Raw genomic sequence first — 20469 nt, 5'->3', positions numbered from 1 at the left:
TCTCGGCTTCAGCACTTACCTTGGAGGCTCGCGTACGGGCACAGATCATGTCCCATTACGTCTTTCCGAGCACTCATGAGTCCTCTTTCACTGCAGACATGGCTGTTTTACTATGGTGCATCCTTACAGACTAACCTCTTAATCTCTCAAGACACATCCGGAATGCTATGGAGCATGTACAAATCGCGGGCAACCTACCCTTTCCCGCCCTGGTCTCAGATCTTGTCTTAGCAGCCGGAGTCTCCTATAGAGCTGGGGACACCAAAGCCATGCTTCCACGGGATGATCAATATGTCCCTAACGGGAAATACCTTAGACTTTCAGCAGCCACTACAAGCCAGCCTACTGAGCCAGTTGAAGATATTCCTTCTTCAACACCACAAGCATCTACAACTGAGAAATTGCTCCAGCAGATACTTGAAAAATTGGATCGGCATGAACTGAAAGCTAAGATGAGAGAGCGCCGTAACGAGCGCCGATTCAAACACCTCAAGGAGATACTCAAGGGACGCTTTAGAGACTCAGACACCCCGGACTCCACTTCCTTCACTAGCACAAGGAGCCATGACGGTCCCGATGATGGAGATACTGCTACCAGCCCACCCCTGTTTCTAATAGATGGCACCGAGGACGGTGCAAAGCCTTAAGTGTGGGGAGGTCGGTCAGTACCTGACTTCCGGAGGTAAATTCTCTTCTCTGGCACCAATAATTAGGATATTTTAGTTAGATTTTCTTTCTTTTATAGAATAGAATAAATTGCATAGGTTAGAATAGTTGCATGCATGTTCTACTTGATTGAAAAGACAATAAGTTTCTTTTAAAAATCTATCTTTGGAATAAAATTTCACTAATTTTTCAAAATTTTTATGATAAATCTGCTTGAGTTATATTTGGAACATGATGTTTGAGCTAAAGAACACACAACCTGTGAAAGATTTGAGCCTTTATGTATGGTTACATTATTTAACCATAATTATTTTATTCTTGTGTGTTTACTTCTCTATGATTGTAATCTATATTTTGTTTTATCTTATATGTCCAATATTTATTATATTTACATGCTTGCACATGATTGAGGCCATTATTTGTTTAAACTCACTCATCCAAATTAAGCCTACCCTTTTCAATTACCTTTGTTAACCACTTTGAGCCTTTAATTCCCATTTGTTCGATATTTTACCACATTACTAACCTTAAGCCGAAAAACAATTGTATATCCCAAATTGAATCTTTGGTTAGCTTAAAATAGAATTGTGTGTGCTAGTTAAGTATGGGAAATTGTGGGAACAAAAGTTGTTAAGGGAATGTGTCATAAAAATTTAAAGGGAATTTGGATACCTACTCATGTGAAAATATAAGAATGAAAAATCTATGTGCATTGATAAGCTTTATTTATTCAAATATATATATATACATACATATATATATATATATATATATATATATATATATATATATATATATATACATATATATATATAATATGAAAAATCAATAAATAAGGGGACAAAATTACCCCAATGTTAAATTCAGAATTCAAAGATCAGTGCACATATGATAAAACCAAAATATAAAGTTGATACATGAGTATGGATTGAAAAAGAGAACTCTAGGTAGCTAGGTATGAACTTTAAAGATTACATTAAGTATATAAAAGTTATGTTAGAGCTTGGGTTAATTAAAGATTCAATTTATTAGCTCACTTGACCAAATATACATTCCTACCTATACCTTAGCCCCATTACAACCTTGATAAGACCTCATGATGTTTGCATTGATATATTAACTGTTGTTGATTGGTTAGGAGAAGAACAAAAGTTAGAAAGCATGATTAGAGAAGGATAGAGTGATCACCCTATACACTAGAGATTAGAGCGTACATACATTATCAGTGAGGGTTCAATACTTGAATTTTCATGTTCCCTGCTTTCATGAGCTATCTTCTTGCGCTTTTATCCATTTTACTGTATAATGATAGAATTAGTGGAATTTGATTTGTAACTGTTTTGAAGGGCTTGTTTACTTTTGATCAAGTGGACAATAATCATATAGTTGCATTTATTTATATATGTAGGATTGCAATGCATTTCATGAGTTTCTGCATGTTCATACTTATTTCCTTGTCTCCTTCAATTAAGCATGAGGACATGCTAATGTTTAAGTGTGGGGAGGTTGATAAACCACTATTTTATGGTTTATATTGTGTTTAATTGTGTGGTTTTATCATGATCCTTACCCACTTATTCATTAAATTAGAATGCATTTAGATTTCCTTCCTGAATTTATTACATGATGAAAACTGCTTCCTAGAGACTTTAATTATTTATTTTTAATTCTCCTTTATTCCATTCGATGCCGTGATCTGTGTGTTAAGTGTTTCAGACTTTATAGGGCATGAATGAGTTGGAGATTGGAAAGGAAGCTAGCAAAAAATGGAAGGAACACAAGAATTTGAGGAGATAACCAGCGAGAAATGACGTGGTCGCATGGCTCACGCGACCGCGCGAAGGAGAGCAAATCGCAGCGACGCGGTAGCGTGGACGAAGCGAAGGCGTGGCGAGGAAAAACGCGAATGACGCGTCCGCATGGATGACGCGATCGCGTGACATGTGCGATCTGCATAATCTGCAGATTCGTTGGGGGCAATTTTGGAGCCCATTTCGGCCCAGTTTTCGTCCCAGAACAGCAGACTAGAGTCAGAGAACATGCAGAAACAAAAGACATTCATTCAGCAAGTTTGAGATCTAGTTTTTTTTTACTCTCTTAGGTTTTTCTCTCTAGGTTTTTAGGATTCTAATTTGAATTGATCTGAGCATTGGAACATTGAGAAGAGTTATTTCCCTCATCAAGAATTCATCATTCTAGTTTGTTTTCTTAACTTGGTTTTATTCTTCCATGTTCTTTGTTTTGTTCAATTTTGTCATTCAAATACTTTTATGATTATTTAATGCAAGGATTATTTCTTTTTAATTCAATTTCAATTCCAATAATCTTGTCTTCTTTTAATTCCTTTTCATGTGCTATGGATTCTTTATTTACAATGCGTGAGTAGTTTCCTTACTTGATGGGAAGTTGATTAAAAAGGAACTCTTGAGTTGGAAGGATTGAAAGAAAATTTGTAATTGGGTTAAATGTTGGATTGCTATCCTGTCACCGACACCAATCCCTTTGAACTAAGTGGGTTGCAACTTGTGAACAGATCTGGCATTCCAACTTGTTTGACTCTCCCTTACCTAGTAAAGGATAACCAAACAAAATAACCATTAATTATAAATTAATCTTACAATCACACCATCAATGATAGAGATTCTAACCAATCAATTCCCAGTCAAGGCTTTTATTTATATTATTTAAAATTCCTCATTTTAAATTCCAATTTACTTAGCTCAACTTCTTGGAACATCTGATTAATAAAATAGCACACTTTTCTGCAACTCGTTGGGAGACGACCTGGGACTTAAAACTCCCAGTAAATTTAATTTAAACTCTCTGTGACATATTTCTAAATTGATAGGCAGATTTTCGGTGAGTTAAGAACTATACTTGCAATGTAACCATTTTAATAAATTTTTAATTCACCAGCTTCTGCTTCCCATCAGTACGCGTCAGTCACGTGTACGCGTTGCTCCTCGCTGCCATCTCCTTTGATTCTTGTGCTGTAGAAACTCGATCAAATTCCGCCAAATGCTACCTAAAATAAATAAAAATGCAAAAGACTCAAAGTAGCATCCATATTGGCTAAAAGATAATTAATTCTTTATTAAACTCAACAAATTAGATGCAAATTCACTAGGAAAAGATAGAAAAGATGCTCACGCATCACAACACCAAACTTGAACTGTTGCTTGTCCTCAAGCAACCAAAACTAATATAAGCTTAGGATGTGAATTTGTATGAGAATGAGAGTTGGATTAAGCTCATGTCTCTTCTTATAGTGGGGTTTACAACTGTAATCCTGAATAGTTTTGGCATCTCACTTTATCCTTTGATGTTCAAAATGATTGGCATCCATAGGAACTCAGAATTCAAATAGTGTTATTGATTCTCCTAGTTCAGTATGTTGATTCTTGAACACAGCTACTTTATGAGTCTTGGCTGTAACCCTAAGCATTTTGTTTTCCAGTATTACCACTGGATACATAAATGCCACAGACACATAACTGGGCAAACCTTTTCAGATTGTGACTCAGCTTTGCTAGAGTCCCCAGTTAGAGGTGTCCAGAGTACTTAAGCACACTCGTTTTGCTTTGGACCACGACTTTAACCGCTCAGTCTCAAGCTTTTCACTTGACACCTTCACGCCACAAGCATATGGTTAGGGACAGCTTGATTTAGCCGCTTAGGCCAGGATTTTATTCCTTTGGGCCCTCCTATCCATTAATGCTCAAAGCCTTGGATCCTTTTTACCCTTTGCCTTTTAGTTTAAAGGGTTATTCGCTTTTTCTGCTTGCTTTTTTTTCGCAAGCTTCGTGTTTTTCACTGCTTTTTCTTGCTTCAAGAATCAATTTTATGATTTTTCAGATTGTCAATAACATTTCTCTTTTTTCATCATTCTTTCAAGAGCCAACAATTTTAACATTCATAAACTTCACTATCAAAATTATGCACTATTCATGTCATGCATTCAGAGTCACAGAAAATACCACCACATTTGAATAAATGAGACTACTCTAAAAATTAAACTCAAATTCTCATGCACTACATCTGTTCTTCTTTCTTTTTGATTTCAAGCTCAGTGGGCAATACATGAGACCTCTTTCAGAATTAAAGCACTTAACAGAAAATTAAACTGGAACCTATGAATCTACTAATAAAGGATCATGCAATAAACAAAACAAAGTAGCAGGAAACCGGAACATAACATAATAAAAGCGGGAAGGAAAAGAATGAAAGGAACTCAACCACCTTAGTTATCCGAGCGATTATTTTATTCTTCAGGTTGTGCTCCTTTGTTAAGATGATTCGCCTCCCTTTGGTGCCATAAGAATAGACAGAAAACCTATAAGCGAAGCGTCAACACCAAACTTAAAGGTTTGCTTGTCCTCAAGCAAAGAAGAACTGAAAATAAAAGGAAACAAATATTATACTGAAATAAGAATAAAAGGATAAAAGAATAAGAGAGAATTAGGATTTGTGAGAGAGAATAAAATAAAAAAATAAAAAACTAGCGGCGAAGTGGTGGAGGTGTGCGGCGCAGGCAACGCGTACGCGTACGGCATGCGTACGCGTGGGTCGCGAATTTTCTTAATGACGCGGAAGCGTCATGCACGCGTCCGCGTGCTCTGGGTTTTGTGCGATTCGTGCGAAGCCAGCCGCGCGCACGTATAACTCTCTGTTCGCGTGGTTGGGGAACTAAGATTCCCATGTGACGCATGCGCGTCATGCACGCGCACGCGTGGCTAGTCGTTTCTGCAAAGGACGCGAACGCGTCGAGGATGCATCCGCGTGACAAAATTTTGTGCAAATGGCACCCAAGCTAGCATAACTCTCTGCCAAAACACCCATTTACGCCGATTTCAAGGTCATTCGTACCCGTCTTTGACGCGCACGCGCACACGTGAGGTGGCTAAAATTGCAGATGACGCGCACGCGTGGGTTTTTTTTGTGCTAGGGGCATCCTTCCTGCGCCACTCCCGCGTAACGCGTCGATGGTCTTTTTCGCGAGTCACGCGGACGCTTCGGTCACGCGGACGCGTCACTGTGTAAATCTTCAAATCACGCATACGCGTCAGTCACGCGCACGCATTGCCATGGAAAGCTCCAAAATCACGCGTACGCGTCAGTCACATGTACGCGTCAGTCATGTGTACGCGTCGCTCCTCGCTGCCATCTCCTTTGATTCTTGTGCTGCAGAAACTCCATCAAATTCCGCCAAATGCTACCTAAAATAAACAAAATTACAAAAGACTCAAAGTAGCATCCATATTCGCTAAAAATAATTAATTCTTTATTAAACTCAACAAATTAGATGCAAATTCACTAGGAAATGATAGAAAAGATGCTCACGCATTAGATATCAACATTGAGAAGGCACTATGCGATTTAGGAGCCAGCATCAACCTCATGTCCTTGGCCATGATGAAGAGATTGAGGATAGAAGAGGTCAAGCCTACAAGAATGGCTCTTCAATTGGCAGATAGGACATTCAAATTCCCCCATGGTGTGGTGGAGGATTTATTGGTGAAGGTGGGAAAGTTTATCTTCCCAACTAACTTTGTTGTGCTTGATATGGAGGAAGAGGCTAACACATCAATCATCTTGGGAAGACCATTTTTGGCCACTGCTGGGACCATAATTGATGTACAAAAGGGAGAGCTAGTCTTGAGACTTGATGTCAGGGCATTTTGGCCAGTTTCACTGTCCTTTTCTTTATGGTTTTAGGGTAGTTTCATTCACTTTCTTAGGAAATAAGCAAGTTTTGGGTAGAATTTCACTTACATCTTGATTCAAGCTAACATTGTGATTTTTATATGAATTCATGAGAATTATGCATGAATTGAATGATAAATTGGATGATGCATGTCTCATAACTTGGACTAGAACTTTGATGCACTTTATTGCTTGATTTCAGGACAAAGGAAGCAAGGAAGAACCACGTTAGCAGCCACGTTAGTCTAACTAACATGACCTCTAACGTGGAAGGGGAGCTAGCTTGCAACGTTAATGAGAAAAGTAATCGCCAATAACGTCCTCGAAGCCATCATAGCCCACGTTAATTGCCACGTTAACTACATTAACTTGGAAGAAGAAAATGAAGCCAACGTTAGTGACACTCACCTTTGTCACTAACGTTGGACTAAGCTCATATTGGCTACGTTAAGAGCCACGTTAACTCAGTTAACGTGGAGTCTAACGTGGGGAAACAAAAGAATGACCAACGTTAGTGACACTCACCTTTGTCACTAACGTTGAGCTAAGCCACTTTGAGCCACGTTAGTTGCCACGTTAACTCAGTTAACGTGGACTCTAACGTGGAGGGAGCAAAGAATCGCCAATGTTAGTGACACTCACCTTTGTCTCTAACGTTGGGATGAGCCACTATGAGCTACGTTAACTCCCACATTAACTACATTAACGTGGAAGCTAACGTGAGTAAAAGGGATGATGAGCCAATGTTAGTGACACTCACCTTTGTCACTAACGTTGGAGATGGCTAGCAATACCACGTTAGAAGCCACGTTAACCTAGTTAACGTGAACTCTAACGTGGGAAGTAGGGGCATTTTGGAACGTTAGTGACAAAGGTAAGTGTCACTAACGTTCTCGAAGATGTGGCAAGCCTACATTAAAGGTCACGTTAGCCACACTAACGTGAACTCTAACGTAGGGAGAAAGGAGGATTCTCAACGTTATTGGAAAAAGTAAGTCTCAGTAACGTGTGCGAAGGACCAAGAGGCAACGTTAGTGGTCACGTTGATGCCACTAACGTTGAAGTTAACGTGAAGCATCCTTGGGTTAGGAACGTTAGTGAAAAAGGTGATTGTCACTAATGTTCTTGAACCCACACTTTCACTTAACATTAACGCCACTAACGTCCTAAGCTAAAGTCCCTGCCTACTTCACACTTTCTCTGCAAGTAAAGCTGAGCCCACTGAAGAAGATAACTGCTTCAACTCAAGATCCAAAGGCCCATATCCAAGACTTGAAGAATCAACTAGAAGATCAGAAGAGTAGTATAAATAGGGAGAGCTTTGAACTAGAGCAAAAGCTTTTGGCATTATTTGAATTACTCTCTGTATTTTACTTTCTCTGCAACTTTTAGTTAAATTCTCAGAATGTACTCTCCATCTATGCTATTCATTCCCAGAGTTATGAACAACTAAACCCCTTTCACTGGGTTAGGGAGCTCTGTTGTAATTTGATGGATCAATAATAGTTTTCATTATCCTTCTTCTCTCTTTTCTCTTGATTTTACTAGAAAGCTTTCAATCTTCATCCAATTGAGTAGTTATCTTGGAAAAGAAGCTATTCATACTTGGATCTCTTCTGAACCTTGGAAGAGGAATGAAGAGATCATGCTAGAATTGCTTTCTCATGTTGGACCAAATTGGGGTTTGGACGGATATGGTGACATATAATTCTCCCAATACTTTGATTTGGAAATACATGTGGTATAATCAGTGACCACACTTCATCTCTTCTCATGAGCAATTAGACCAAGGAATTGGCTATTGATCTGATTTGAGAGATTGAATTACCAAGGAATTGGAATTCAATCACTTAAGATTGCCGAGGAGATCAATGAATGCATTGATTGAGGAAGAGATGAAAATGAACTTGATCCGGAGAATGCAACATCTCCTAAGCCCAATGAACTCCGCATTTCTGATCTTACCCATTCTCTTTACTTTCTGCTATTTACTTTCATGGTAAACTCCCCTTCCCCATTTAAGATTCTGCAATTTACCTTCCGTCATTTATTTTCTACAATTTACTTTCCCGCCATTTAATTTCCTGTAATTCTCAACCCGATTTCTGCTTAGCTCAACTAGAACATTCTTCCAATTAAAGTTGCTTGACCAATCAATCTCTGTGGGATTCGACCTCACTCTATTGTGAGTTTTTACTTGACGACAATTCGGTATACTTGCCGAGGGAGATTTGTTAAAGGACAAGTTTCCGTGCATCAAGACTACATGAAGAGAAGATGGTTTTCAAATTTTTTCAAATTTCAAATTTCAAAAATTCAAAATTCAAAAATTTAAAATTCAAATTTTCAAAATTTAATTTTCAAATTCAAAATTTAAATAACCTTTTAATTTAAATTTGTTTTTATTTTTGTTTTTAATTACTATCATGAGTTCTCACCCCCATCGCTCTGAGTCTGGTTACAATAATGTTGCAGGAAGAAGAAATTACAATGAGAACAGGCATCAAGGTTGGAACAATCAAAGATGGGAGGAGCCATAAGGATTTGATCAACCCTCTTGGCAACAACCACCTCCAATGGACTATCAATAACCACCACCATATGCCTATGAACTATCTCCTCAACACAACTTTGGACCACCATACTCACAAGCCCCTTTCTGCCATTCACCTTCATATGATCCTAACCCTCAACCACCATACCATCCACCTTATGAGCCATATGAACCATATATAGAACCACCCCAATTCCAATCCAATTACTCACAAGAACCACCACTTCAATATTCACCATCTCCATATCCATCAATCCAAGAGCACTATGATCCTATTTATGAAAGCCGAGTGCATCAAGAGATAAAGGATCATTTCAAGGAAACAGTGGATCGATTTCAGGCAACCATTCATCAATTGGAGCAAGCGATAAATAAATTAGCTTTCCGACGTTCGGACACTCAAGGAACCCCCATGGCTTCATGTGGACAATCTAATGAAGAACGTAGCATGAAGGAGATACTAGAAACTCCAGTGAACAGTACAGAGCATGACTTTGTACTGGAACAAGTAGAGGAAGCCAGAATTATTGAAGAAGAAGAAGTGGTTGAAGACTTAGGAGATGCAGAACCTCCATGGGAAAGTCCAGTCATCAAACCCCCTTCCAAGACGTTTGAAATTGATGCTGAGGAGGGTGTACAACCTCCAAGGCATATCACAGTTGAAGACTTGGAAGAGGTTGATCAAGAGATGGAGATTCAAGAAGAAGATGCACAACCTCCAATGCCCTTGGAAAGCAATGAAGAGAAGATTTAATTGGAAGAAAGCTACCAAGAGGAAGAGGTCGAAATTGAAGAAGCTTGCAAAGAGGTGGTAATTATCAGAGAAGAGCACAATGGAGTGGAGCTTGCAATTTCATTAAAAACACCTCCCCCTAAGTTTCCATCATCCTTCACAACATTCAAGTGGGTAAAATTCATATCCCTTAGCTTTCTAATTCCACTTGAATATGGGCTACTGGAGACGGATGGTCAACTTAGAACTCTTTGTGGCATTAAGAGTAAGAGAAAGATAGTCAGTGGTAAGAATTGTCCTGCAAAGTTCATTATGGTTGGAAGCTTTAAGTTTAAACGCAAGGGTTGGTGTAAAGCTCAATTGAATGGGTCTAGGAAGCTGTTTGGACGCTTCAGTGAGAATTCTAAAGCTGAACCACCCAGATGGAATCATGATAATCAACTTGAAAACGGGTGTAAAGGTAAGGTCTGGAACCCCAGAATTCAATCTAGAAATCAGCACTCTTGGAGCCTTGTCACTTGCTTTAACTTACTTGAAGGCTTTCTACGCCTAGTTTGGGATCCCGGAGGTTACTGGAAGTACAAACACTAGTGGGGATTCCTGGATGAATATAAGCATAAGCCACCATAACAGGGAGCTCACCAAATGTCCAACTTAAGGACTTTAACTAAAAGTGCTGGGTGGGAGACAACCCACCATGGCATGATCGTTCCTTTTTCATTTTCAGTTAGTTTTATTTGTTTTCAAATTTTATTTTATTTTATTATATTGAACCTGGAGTTTTGCATCACATTCATATTAACACTGCATTCTGCATTTTTCATGCATAAAATAAAAGAGAGAAGCACGCACGCGATGCGGCAGCGTCGCTGACGCGTCTGCGGCATGTGGGAAAAATGGCTCCCACGCAACCGCGTCACTCACGCGACCGCGTGACCTGGAAATCGACGTACGAAGGGTGCACGACCGAAAGTTGTGCGAGAGTGGTGCTGGACTGGTGCTGACCGCACACACCTTACCACGCGGACGCATGGCTCATGCGTCCACGTCATATCCCCATGATGGCCACTCACGCGATCACGTCGACCACGCGACTGCGTCACCCTGGATTTTGGCAATACCAAGTTTCGAACAGAGAGTTGTGCGACCGCGAGGCTGCACTCACGCCACTAGCACAAATCAAGTCACGCGATCGCGTGCTCCACGCGTCTGCATCGCTGATAAACCACTATTTTATGGTTTATATTGTGTTTAATTGTGTGGTTTTATCATGATCCTGACCCACTTATTCATTAAAATAGCATGCATTTATATTTCCTTCCTGAAATTAGTACATGAGTGAAAACTGCTTCCTAGAGACTTTTAATTATGCATTTTACTTCTCCTTTATTCCATTCGATGTCGTGATCTGTATGTTAAGCGTTTCAGGCTTTATAGGGCAAGAATGAGTTGGAGATTGGAAAAGAAGCTAGCAAAAATGGAAGGAACACAAGAAATTGAAGAGATGACCAGCGAGAAGCGACGCGGCCGCATGGACGACACAACCGCGCGGAGAAGATCAAATCGCAGTGACGCGACCGTATGGATGACGCAACCGCGCAAAATGGAAAAGCACGAGCGACGCGGAGGCGTGGACGACGCTCCCGCGTGGTGAAGCGAAACGCGAATAACGCGTCCGCATGAGCGACGCGATCGCGTGGTGTGCGCAATTTGCATAATTTGCAGAATCGCTGGGGGTGATTTTGGACCCTATTTTGACCCAATTTTCGGCCCAGAATAGCAGACTAGAGCCAGAGAACATGCAAAAACTAACAACAACATTCATTCTACACAGTTTTAGTTTTAGATCTAGTTTTTACTCCTCCTCTAGGTTTTCTCTCTAGACATTCATAGTTCTTAGGATTTAATTTGCGATTGCTCTTTGCATTGGAACACTGCGAAGAGTTATTACCTCATCAAGACTTCGTCATTCTAGTTCGTTTTCTTTACTTGGTTTACTCTTCCATGTTCTTGGCTTTGTTTAATTTTACCATTGGAATATTCTTAGGATTATTTAATACAAGGATCACTTTTATTTTTAATTGACTAGTTCAATTTTTATTTACAATGTCTTTCTTTAATTCCTTTTCATATGCAATGAATTTTACCTTTACAATGAGTGAGTAGTTCCCTAACTTGATGGGGAATTGATTGAAAGGAACCCTTGAGTTGGAAGGCTTGAAAGAAAAATTGTAATTGGGTTTATGGTTGGATTGCCTTCTAATCACTAACACCAATCCCTTTTAATTAAGTGGATTGCAATTTGTGAACGGATGTAGCATTCCAACTTGTTTAACTTTCCTTCACCTAGTGAAGGATAACTAAACAAGATAGCCTTTAATTGTCAATTAATCCTGAGAGCATTCTAACAATAATAGGGATTCCAACTAATCAATTCCCAGTCAAGGCTTTTATTTACATTATTCAAATTCACCAATTTAATTTCCTGTTTGCCCAATTCAAACCTTTTTGAAAACCTCTGATTAATAAAATAGCACACTTTTCTACAATTCGTTGGGAGACGACCTGGGATTCATACTCCCAGTATTTTAATTTCAATTTTCTGTGACATCTTTCTAAATTGATAGGCAGATTTCTGGCGAATTAAGAACTATACTTGCGACGTATATATTTTAACAATTTTAATTCGCCAATTTCTGCCCACATAAATTTTTGGCGCCGTTGTCGGAGAGTTGCAATAGAGTGCTAAAGTTATTAATTAGAATTTATTTATTTGTATTTTATTTTATTTTGCTACTATGAGCTGCATGTTTCTTTCGCTAGATGACGCGTTCACTTCCTGACCCACGCTTGCCAGTATTCGATCTTGAGATTGAAAGAACCATCTCACGAATAAGGCGAGCTCGGCGTCGGTTAGTCCTCTCTGAGGGCGGATTTGAAACGCCATCTGAGGAAGAAACCAGCCCCTGTTCTACTGATTCGGTTGATTCACGTGCAGACGACATGGCAGAACCTAGGAGAGTTACCATCCAGGAGGAAGGAGCCCCTGATTTTACAATGCAACCGTTTCAACCGCATCACCCAGCGGTGGCTACAAATTTTGAAATAAAGATCGCACTACTCAATTTGATGCCCAAGTTTCATGGCTTACCTGCTCAAGAGCCTATCAAGCACCTGAGAGATTTCCAGGCAGCCTGTTCTACTGTCAGGCGAGATGGTACAGATGAAACTTCAATTATGCTGAAAGCTTTCCCGTTTTCTCTTGAGGGAAAAGTAAGAGAGTGGTACTACACTCAACCCCTAGCAAATGTATCCAACTGGGAAACGCTCAGAAAAGAGTTTGTGGAGAAATTCTTTCCATCTGAAGTTACTGATAAAATGAGTAAAGAAATTTCCACGATTGTTCAAGATGACAACGAGACTCTCTTTGAATACTGGGAGTGCTTCAATAATCTTCTAGAAGCATGCCCCCACCACAGGATTGACAAGATAGTGTTACTTAGCTATATCACACAGGGCATGAGGCCCCAAGATAAGACCACATTGGAAAGTGCTAGCAATGGGTCTATGAAGAAGTACAAAACCACTGATGAGGCATGGCAATTGATCAGCGACTTAGATGAATCTACTAGGAACCACAGGCAGAAACAAGGCCGTTCAAAAGCCATTGCAGAAGTATCCTCTAGCAGAGAGACTACTGCTCTAGCTCAGAGTATCTGTGAAATGACCAACTTGCTGAAGCAGATGCAGTTGAATCAACAACAAGTTCAGCAAGCTCAACCTTCTCCAGCACAGCAAAGCCAACAATTAGTCCCACAGAGAATCTGCAGAATTTGTGCTGATTATAGCCATTATACTGATGAATGCCCGCAGCTCCAGTAGGATGACAACATGGTGGCATCCACTCATAACTTCTATGACCACCCCAACCAAGGGTACAATCAAGGTGGAAATAATAACCATGGATGGAAGGACAATTCTAACCAGAATTGGAGGGACAACAATAACAGAGGAGGCAGAGATAATCAGGGAAATCAGAGGTGGAATAATAACAACAACAGGTAGCAGAACCAACCTTACAGAGCACCTCACCTGAGACAGTCCTAAGGATCACAGAATACCCAACAGCAGACCTCTCAATTTACTCACCCTTCTTCGTCTCCTAATAAAGAGTTACTAAAATTTTTTGAGCGAAGTCAACAGACCATGGAAAATAACATTAATGCCAGTCTGAATGGTCTGACCGCTACTTTGCAAGCTCTTGTCTCACAGATTGGATCAATGCAAAATTCCAATAACCAACCTTAAAGTTCCACTGGAATTCCCTCTCAACCATTACCCAATCCAAAGGGAGGCATTAATGCCATCACCCTAAGGTCCGAAAACACACTGCAGGAGAAGAATCAGCAGGAACCAAGCTTACCAGAACACGCCTCAGCTGAAAACATAGTAGAAATAGAAGATGTTGAAGAGGAAGAGGACATACAGGACATAGCTGAAAAAGAAGAAGTCCAACCATAGGAGGAAGCACCAAGAGGCGCAGACACTACAGAAAACACCACTCCCATTCCATTTCCACAACTTGCAAGGAAGCCCAGGAAGCAGCTGGAACCCGATCCCAAAATGGTAGAAATATTCAAAAAGGTTGAGGTAACTGTTCCTCTTTTTGATGTTATTCAACAGGTACCTAAATATGCAAAGTTTCTAAAAGATTTATGTATACATAAAGACAAAATTAATGAATTAGAAATTATTCCTTTAGGTAGTTCCATATCTGCTTTAATGGGAGGATTACCTGAGAAGTGTAGTGACCTAGGTCCTTGTATAGTTAGTTGTACTATTGGTGGAGTAGTAATCTATGATTGCATGTGTGATTTAGGAGCATGTGTTAGTATAATGCCTTTGTCTATATATGATATTTTGAGGCTCCCTCCCTTAAAAAGGTCGGCAGCTCGTTTTGTGTTAGCAGATAAAAGCATTATTACAGTGGCTGGAGTTGCTGAAGATGTTTTAGTGAACATTAAAGGGCTTACATTCCCCACTGATTTTTATATCTTGGAGATGCCCAATAATGACTTAGATAAGCCATCATCAATCCTACTTGGAAGACCATTCCTGAAGACATCAAAATTCATATTAGATGCTTTTTTAGGAACATACTCTTTAGAAATAGATGGCCACATAGTAATCTTCAATCTGAATAGAGTCATAAACAACCCTCCAGAAGAACATTCTATCTTCTAGTGTGATGTCATAGATGAAACTGTAGCTGAAGTCCATAAGGAAGAGTTAGAAGAGAGGCACATTGGACAAGGTCCAAGTGTGGGGATCCTCTTGACTGACAATAAGGGCTCCTCAGCATTTTCACAAGCTCCAGACAGTCCAGAGCCTACCCATGATCAGAAGTTGGAACTGAAACCTCTTCCTCCACATCTCAAATATGCTTATCTTGAAGATGAGCAGAAGTTCCCCGTTATCATTGCAAGGGAACTCACTTCCCAACAAGAAGAGCAGTTACTTGATGTACTGAGGAGGCATAAGAAAGCAATTGGGTGGAGTTTGGCAGACATAGTAGGCATCAACCCTCAAGAATGTGAGCACAGAATATTTTTAGAAGAGGGAGCAAGACCTGTCCGTCAACTCCAAAGAAGATTGAATCCCACTATCTTGGAAGTTGTCAAAAAGGAAGTGACCAGACTATTGGAAGTAGGTATCATCTATCCCATTTCAGACAATGAATGGGTTAGCCCAGTACAAGTGCTGCCCAAGAAGTCTGGAGTCACTACAGTGAAGAATGAGCATGGAGAGCTCATAGCAACCAGAGTTCAGAATTCTTGGAGAGTCTGCATTAATTACAGGCGTCTCAACCAAGCTACCCGTAAGGATCATGATGAGCGGATAATTTATACGCTTTTTGACATTGTTTTTAGTATGTTTTTAGTAGGATCTAGTTACTTTTAGGGATGTTTTCATTAGTTTTTATGTTAAATTCACATTTCTGGACTTTACTGAGTTTTTGTGTTTTTCTGTGATTTCAGGTATTTTCTGGCTGAAATTGAGGGACTTGAGCAGAAATCAGATTCAGAGGTTGAAGAAGGACTGCTGATGCTGTTGGATTCTGACCTCCCTGCACTCAAAGTAAATTTTCTGGAGCTACAGAACTCGAACTGGCGCGCTTCCAATTGCGTTGGAAAGTAGACATCCAGGGCTTTCCAGCAATATATAATAGTCCATACTTTGGCCAAGAATAGATGACTTAAACTGGCGTTCAACGCCAGCTCTCTGCCCAATTCTGGCGTCCAACGCCAGAAAAGGATCCAAAACCAGAGTTGAACGCCCAAACTGGCACAAATACTGGCGTTCAACTCCAAGAAGGACCTCTACACGTGCAGCACTCAAAGCTCAGCCCAAGCACACACCAAGTGGGCCCCGGAAGTGGATTTATGCATCAATTACTTATTTCTGTAAACCCTAGTGACTAGTTTATTATAAATAGGACCTTTTACTATTGTATTAGACATCTTTGGTCTCAGTTTTTATCCATTGTTCATCTTAGGAGACTATTGATCACGTTTTAGGGGGCTGACCATCTCGGCCATGCCTGGACCTTCACTTATGTATTTTTAACGGTAGAGTTTCTACACTCCATAGATTAAGGTGTGGAGCTCTGCTGTTCCTCAAAGATTAATGCAAAGTACTACTGTTTTCTATTCAATTCATCTTGTTTCGCTTCTAAGATATTCATTCGCACTTCAATCTGAATGTGATGAACGTGACAATCATCATCATTCCCTATGAACGCGTGCCTGACAACCACCTCCGTTCTACCTCCGATTGAATGAGTATTTCTTAGATGTCTTAATCAGAATCTTCGTGGCATAAGCTAGAATGATGGTGGCATTCAAGAGAATCCAGAAAGTCTAAACCTTGTCTGTGGTATTCCGAGTAGGATTCAATGATTGAATGACTGTGACGAGCTTCAAACTCGCGAGTGCTGGGCGTTAGTGACAGACGCAAAAGGAGGGTGAATCCTATTCCAGCATGATCGAGAACCGACAGATGAATAGCCGTGCCGTGACAGGATGCGTTGATCATTTTCACTGAGAGGAGGGGATGTAGCCACTGACAACGGTGATGCCCTTGCATAAAGCCAGCCATGGAAAGGAATAAGACTGATTGGATGAAGATAGCAGGAAAGCAGAGATTCAGAGGAACGAAAGCATCTCCATTCGCTTATCTGAAATTCCCACCAATGAATTACATAAGTATTTCTATCCCTATTTTATTATATTAAATTCGAAAACACCATTATCAATTTATATCTGCCTAACTGAGATTTGCAAGGTGACCATAGCTTGCTTCATACTAACAATCTCCGTGGGATTCGATCCTTACTCACGTAAGGTATTACTTGGACGACCCAGTGCACTTGCTGGTCAGTTACACGGAGTTGTGAACCGTGGTCTTGGCATCATGTTTTTGGCGCCATTACCAGGGAAAGAAAGAGCGATGAATTTTACATACTTAAAGTGTGATCACGATTCCGCGTACCAAGTTTTTGGCGCCGTTGCCGGGGATTGTTCGAGTTTGGACAACTGACGGTTCATCTTGTTGCTCAGATTAGGTAATTTTCTTTTTGTTTTCTTTTCAAAAATTTTTCAAAAATATTTCAAAAATTTCTCATCTGTTTTCGAAAAAAAAAAATGTTTTAAAAAAAAAATATTTTTATTCAAAATTTTTAAGAATGAATTCTAGTGTTTCATGAAGCATGTGAAGCCTGGCTGGCTGTAAAGCCATGTCTAAATTTATTTGGACTGAGGCTTGCAATTTGTTATCAAGAGCAATATACTCTGATGTTAAATGCTGAAGCTTGGCTGGCCATTGGCCCTGTCTAGTGTTTTGGACTGGAGCTTTCATTGAAAGCTTGGCTGGCTAGTGAGCCATGTCTAATTCCTGGACTGAAACTTTAGACTAAGAATGCAAGATTCCTGGAATTCATGATAAAAATTTTGGAATCCTTATTTTTTCTTTTTCATATAAATTTCGAAAAAATCCAAAAAAATTAGAAAATCATAAAAATCAAAAAAATATTTTGTGTTTCTTGTTTGAGTCATGAGTCATGTCATAAGTTTGGTGTCATTTGCATGTGCATCTTGCATTTTTCGAAAATATCATGCATTCATAGTGTTCTTCATGATATTCAAGTTGTTCTTGGTAAGTCTTCTTGTTTGATCTTGATGTTTTCATGTTTTGTGTCTTTTCTTGTTTTACATGTGCATTTTTCGTTTCTTAGAGTCTAAACATGAAAGATTTCTAAGTTTGGTGTCTTGCATGTTTTCTTTGCATTAAAAATTTTTCAAAATTGTGTCTATGATGTTCATCTTGACATTCAAAGTGTTCTTGGTGTTCATCTTGACATTCATAGCATTCTTGCATGCATTTATTGTTTTGATCCATAACTTTCATGCATTGCATCATTTTTCCTATTTTCCTCTCTCATCATAAAAATTCAAAAAACAAAAAAATATCTTTCCCTTTTTCTCTCATCAAATTCGAAAATTTGAGTTGACTTTTTCAAAAATTTTTAAAATCAAGTTGTTTCTTATGAGTCAAATCAAATTTTCAATTTGAAAATCTTATCTTTTTCAAAATCTTTTTCAAAAATCAAATCTTTTTCAAAATTCTTAGTTATTTTCGAAAATTCCAAAAATATTTTTCAAAAATCTTTTTCTTATTTTTATATCAAATTTTCGAAAATAACATAATCATTTAATGTTTTGATTCAAAAATTTGAAGTTTGTTACTTGCTTGTTAAGAAAGATTCAAACTTTAAGTTCTAGAATTATATCTTGTGATTTCTTATGAATCAAGTCATTAATTGAGATTTTAAAAATCAAATCTTTTTCAAAACTAATTTCTAAAATATCTTCTTATCTTACCTTTTTCAAAAATATGATTTCAAAATATCTTTTCTAACTTCCTAACTTCTTATCTTTTCAAAATTTGTTTCAACTAACTAACTAACTTTTTGTTTGTTTCTTATCTTTTTCAAAACCACCTAACTAACTCTCTCTCTCTCATTTTCGAAAATATCTTCCCCCTTTTTCAAAATTTCTTTTTAATTTATTAATTATTTTAATTTTTAAATCTTAATTTTCGAAAATTACTAACATTTTTCAAAAACTATTTTCAAAAATCACTAACTCTTTTTCAAAAATTATTTTCGAAAATTCCTTCTCTCTCATCTTATTCTATTTATTTATTCATCTACTAACATCTCATCTCACATCTCAACCCTCCTCACAGTTGTGTTTCTTCCATTATATTACATTCTTTGTCCCCCTCTCTTCTTCTACTCACACAGGGATCCCTATACTGTGGTATAAAGGATCTCTATTATTATTATTATTTTTCTGTGCCCTCTTCTTTGTCATATGAGCAGGAGCAAGGACAAGAATATTCTTGTTGAAGCAGATCCAGAACCTGAAAGGACTCTGAAGAGAAAACTAAGAGAAGCTAAATTACAACAATCCAGAGATAACCTTTCAGAAATTTTCGAACAGGAAGAGGAGATGGCAGCCGAAAATAATAATAATGCAAGGAGGATGCTTGGTGACTTTACTGCACCTAATTCAAATTTACATGGAAGAAGCATCTCCATTCCTGCCATTGGAGCAAACAACTTTGAGCTGAAACCTCAATTAGTTTCTCTGATGCAGCAGAACTGCAAGTTTCATGGACTTCCATCTGAAGATCCTTTTCAGTTCTTAACTGAATTCTTGCAGATATGTGATACTGTTAAGACTAATGGAGTAGATCCTGAAGTCTACAGGCTCATGCTTTTCCCTTTTGCTGTAAGAGACAGAGCTAGAGTGTGGTTGGACTCTCAACCCAAAGACAGCCTGAACTCTTGGGATAAGCTGGTCAAGGCTTTCTTAGCCAAGTTCTTTCCTCCTCAAAAGCTGAGCAAGCTTAGAGTGGATGTTCAAACTTTCAGATAGAAAGAAGGTGAATCCCTCTATGAAGCTTGGGAGAGATACAAAGGACTGACCAAAAAGTGTCCTTCTGACATGCTTTCAGAATGGACCATCCTAAATATATTCTATGATGGTTTATCTGAGTTATCTAAGATGTCATTGGATACCTCTGCAGGTGGATCCATTCACCTAAAGAAAACGCATGCAGAAGCTCAAGAACTCATTGACATGGTTGCAAATAACCAGTTCATGTACACTTCTGAAAGGAATCCTGTGAACAATGGGACACCTATGAAGAAGGGAGTTCTTGAAGTTGATACTCTGAATGCCATATTGACTCAGAACAAAGTATTGACTCAGCAAGTCAATATGATTTCTTAGAGTCTGAATGGAATGCAAGCTGCATCCAACAGTACTCAAGAGGCTTCTTATGAAGAAGAAGCTTATAATCCTGAGAACCCTGCAATAGCAGAGGTGAATTACTTAGGTGAACCTTATGGAAACACCTATAACTCATCATGGAGAAATCATCCAAATTTCTCATGGAAGGATCAAAAGCCTCAACAAGGCTTTAATAATGGTGGAAGAAACAGGTTCAACAATAATAAACCTTATCCATCATCCACTCAGCAACAGACAGAGAACTCTGAACAAAATACTTCTAATTTAACAAACTTAGTCTCTGATCTGTCCAAGGCCACTGTGAGTTTCATGAATGAAATAAGGTCTTCCATTAGAAATTTGGAAGCACAAGTGGGCCAGCTGAGTAAAAGGATCACTGAAATCCCTCCCAGTACTCTCCCAAGCAATACAGAAGAGAATCCAAAAGGAGAGTG

The 20469-nt window shown here is 38.9% G+C and overlaps 1 non-coding gene across 1 annotated transcript; it reads right to left on the bottom strand.

Moving 5' to 3' along the window:
* Positions 1-19624: 19624 nt before the first annotated feature.
* On the bottom strand, positions 19625-19732 carry LOC112746639 (small nucleolar RNA R71). Its single transcript, XR_003174510.1, has one exon. It is a non-coding gene; the product is annotated as a small nucleolar RNA R71 (small nucleolar RNA).
* Between the last annotated feature and the right edge of the window lie 737 nt (positions 19733-20469).

This window comes from Arachis hypogaea, chromosome 14 (assembly GCF_003086295.3).
Source record: "Arachis hypogaea cultivar Tifrunner chromosome 14, arahy.Tifrunner.gnm2.J5K5, whole genome shotgun sequence".
Classification (NCBI taxonomy): Eukaryota; Viridiplantae; Streptophyta; class Magnoliopsida; order Fabales; family Fabaceae; genus Arachis; species Arachis hypogaea.
Note: the sequence above shows the minus strand (reverse complement) of the source record. Positions and strands in the feature narration are given on the sequence as shown.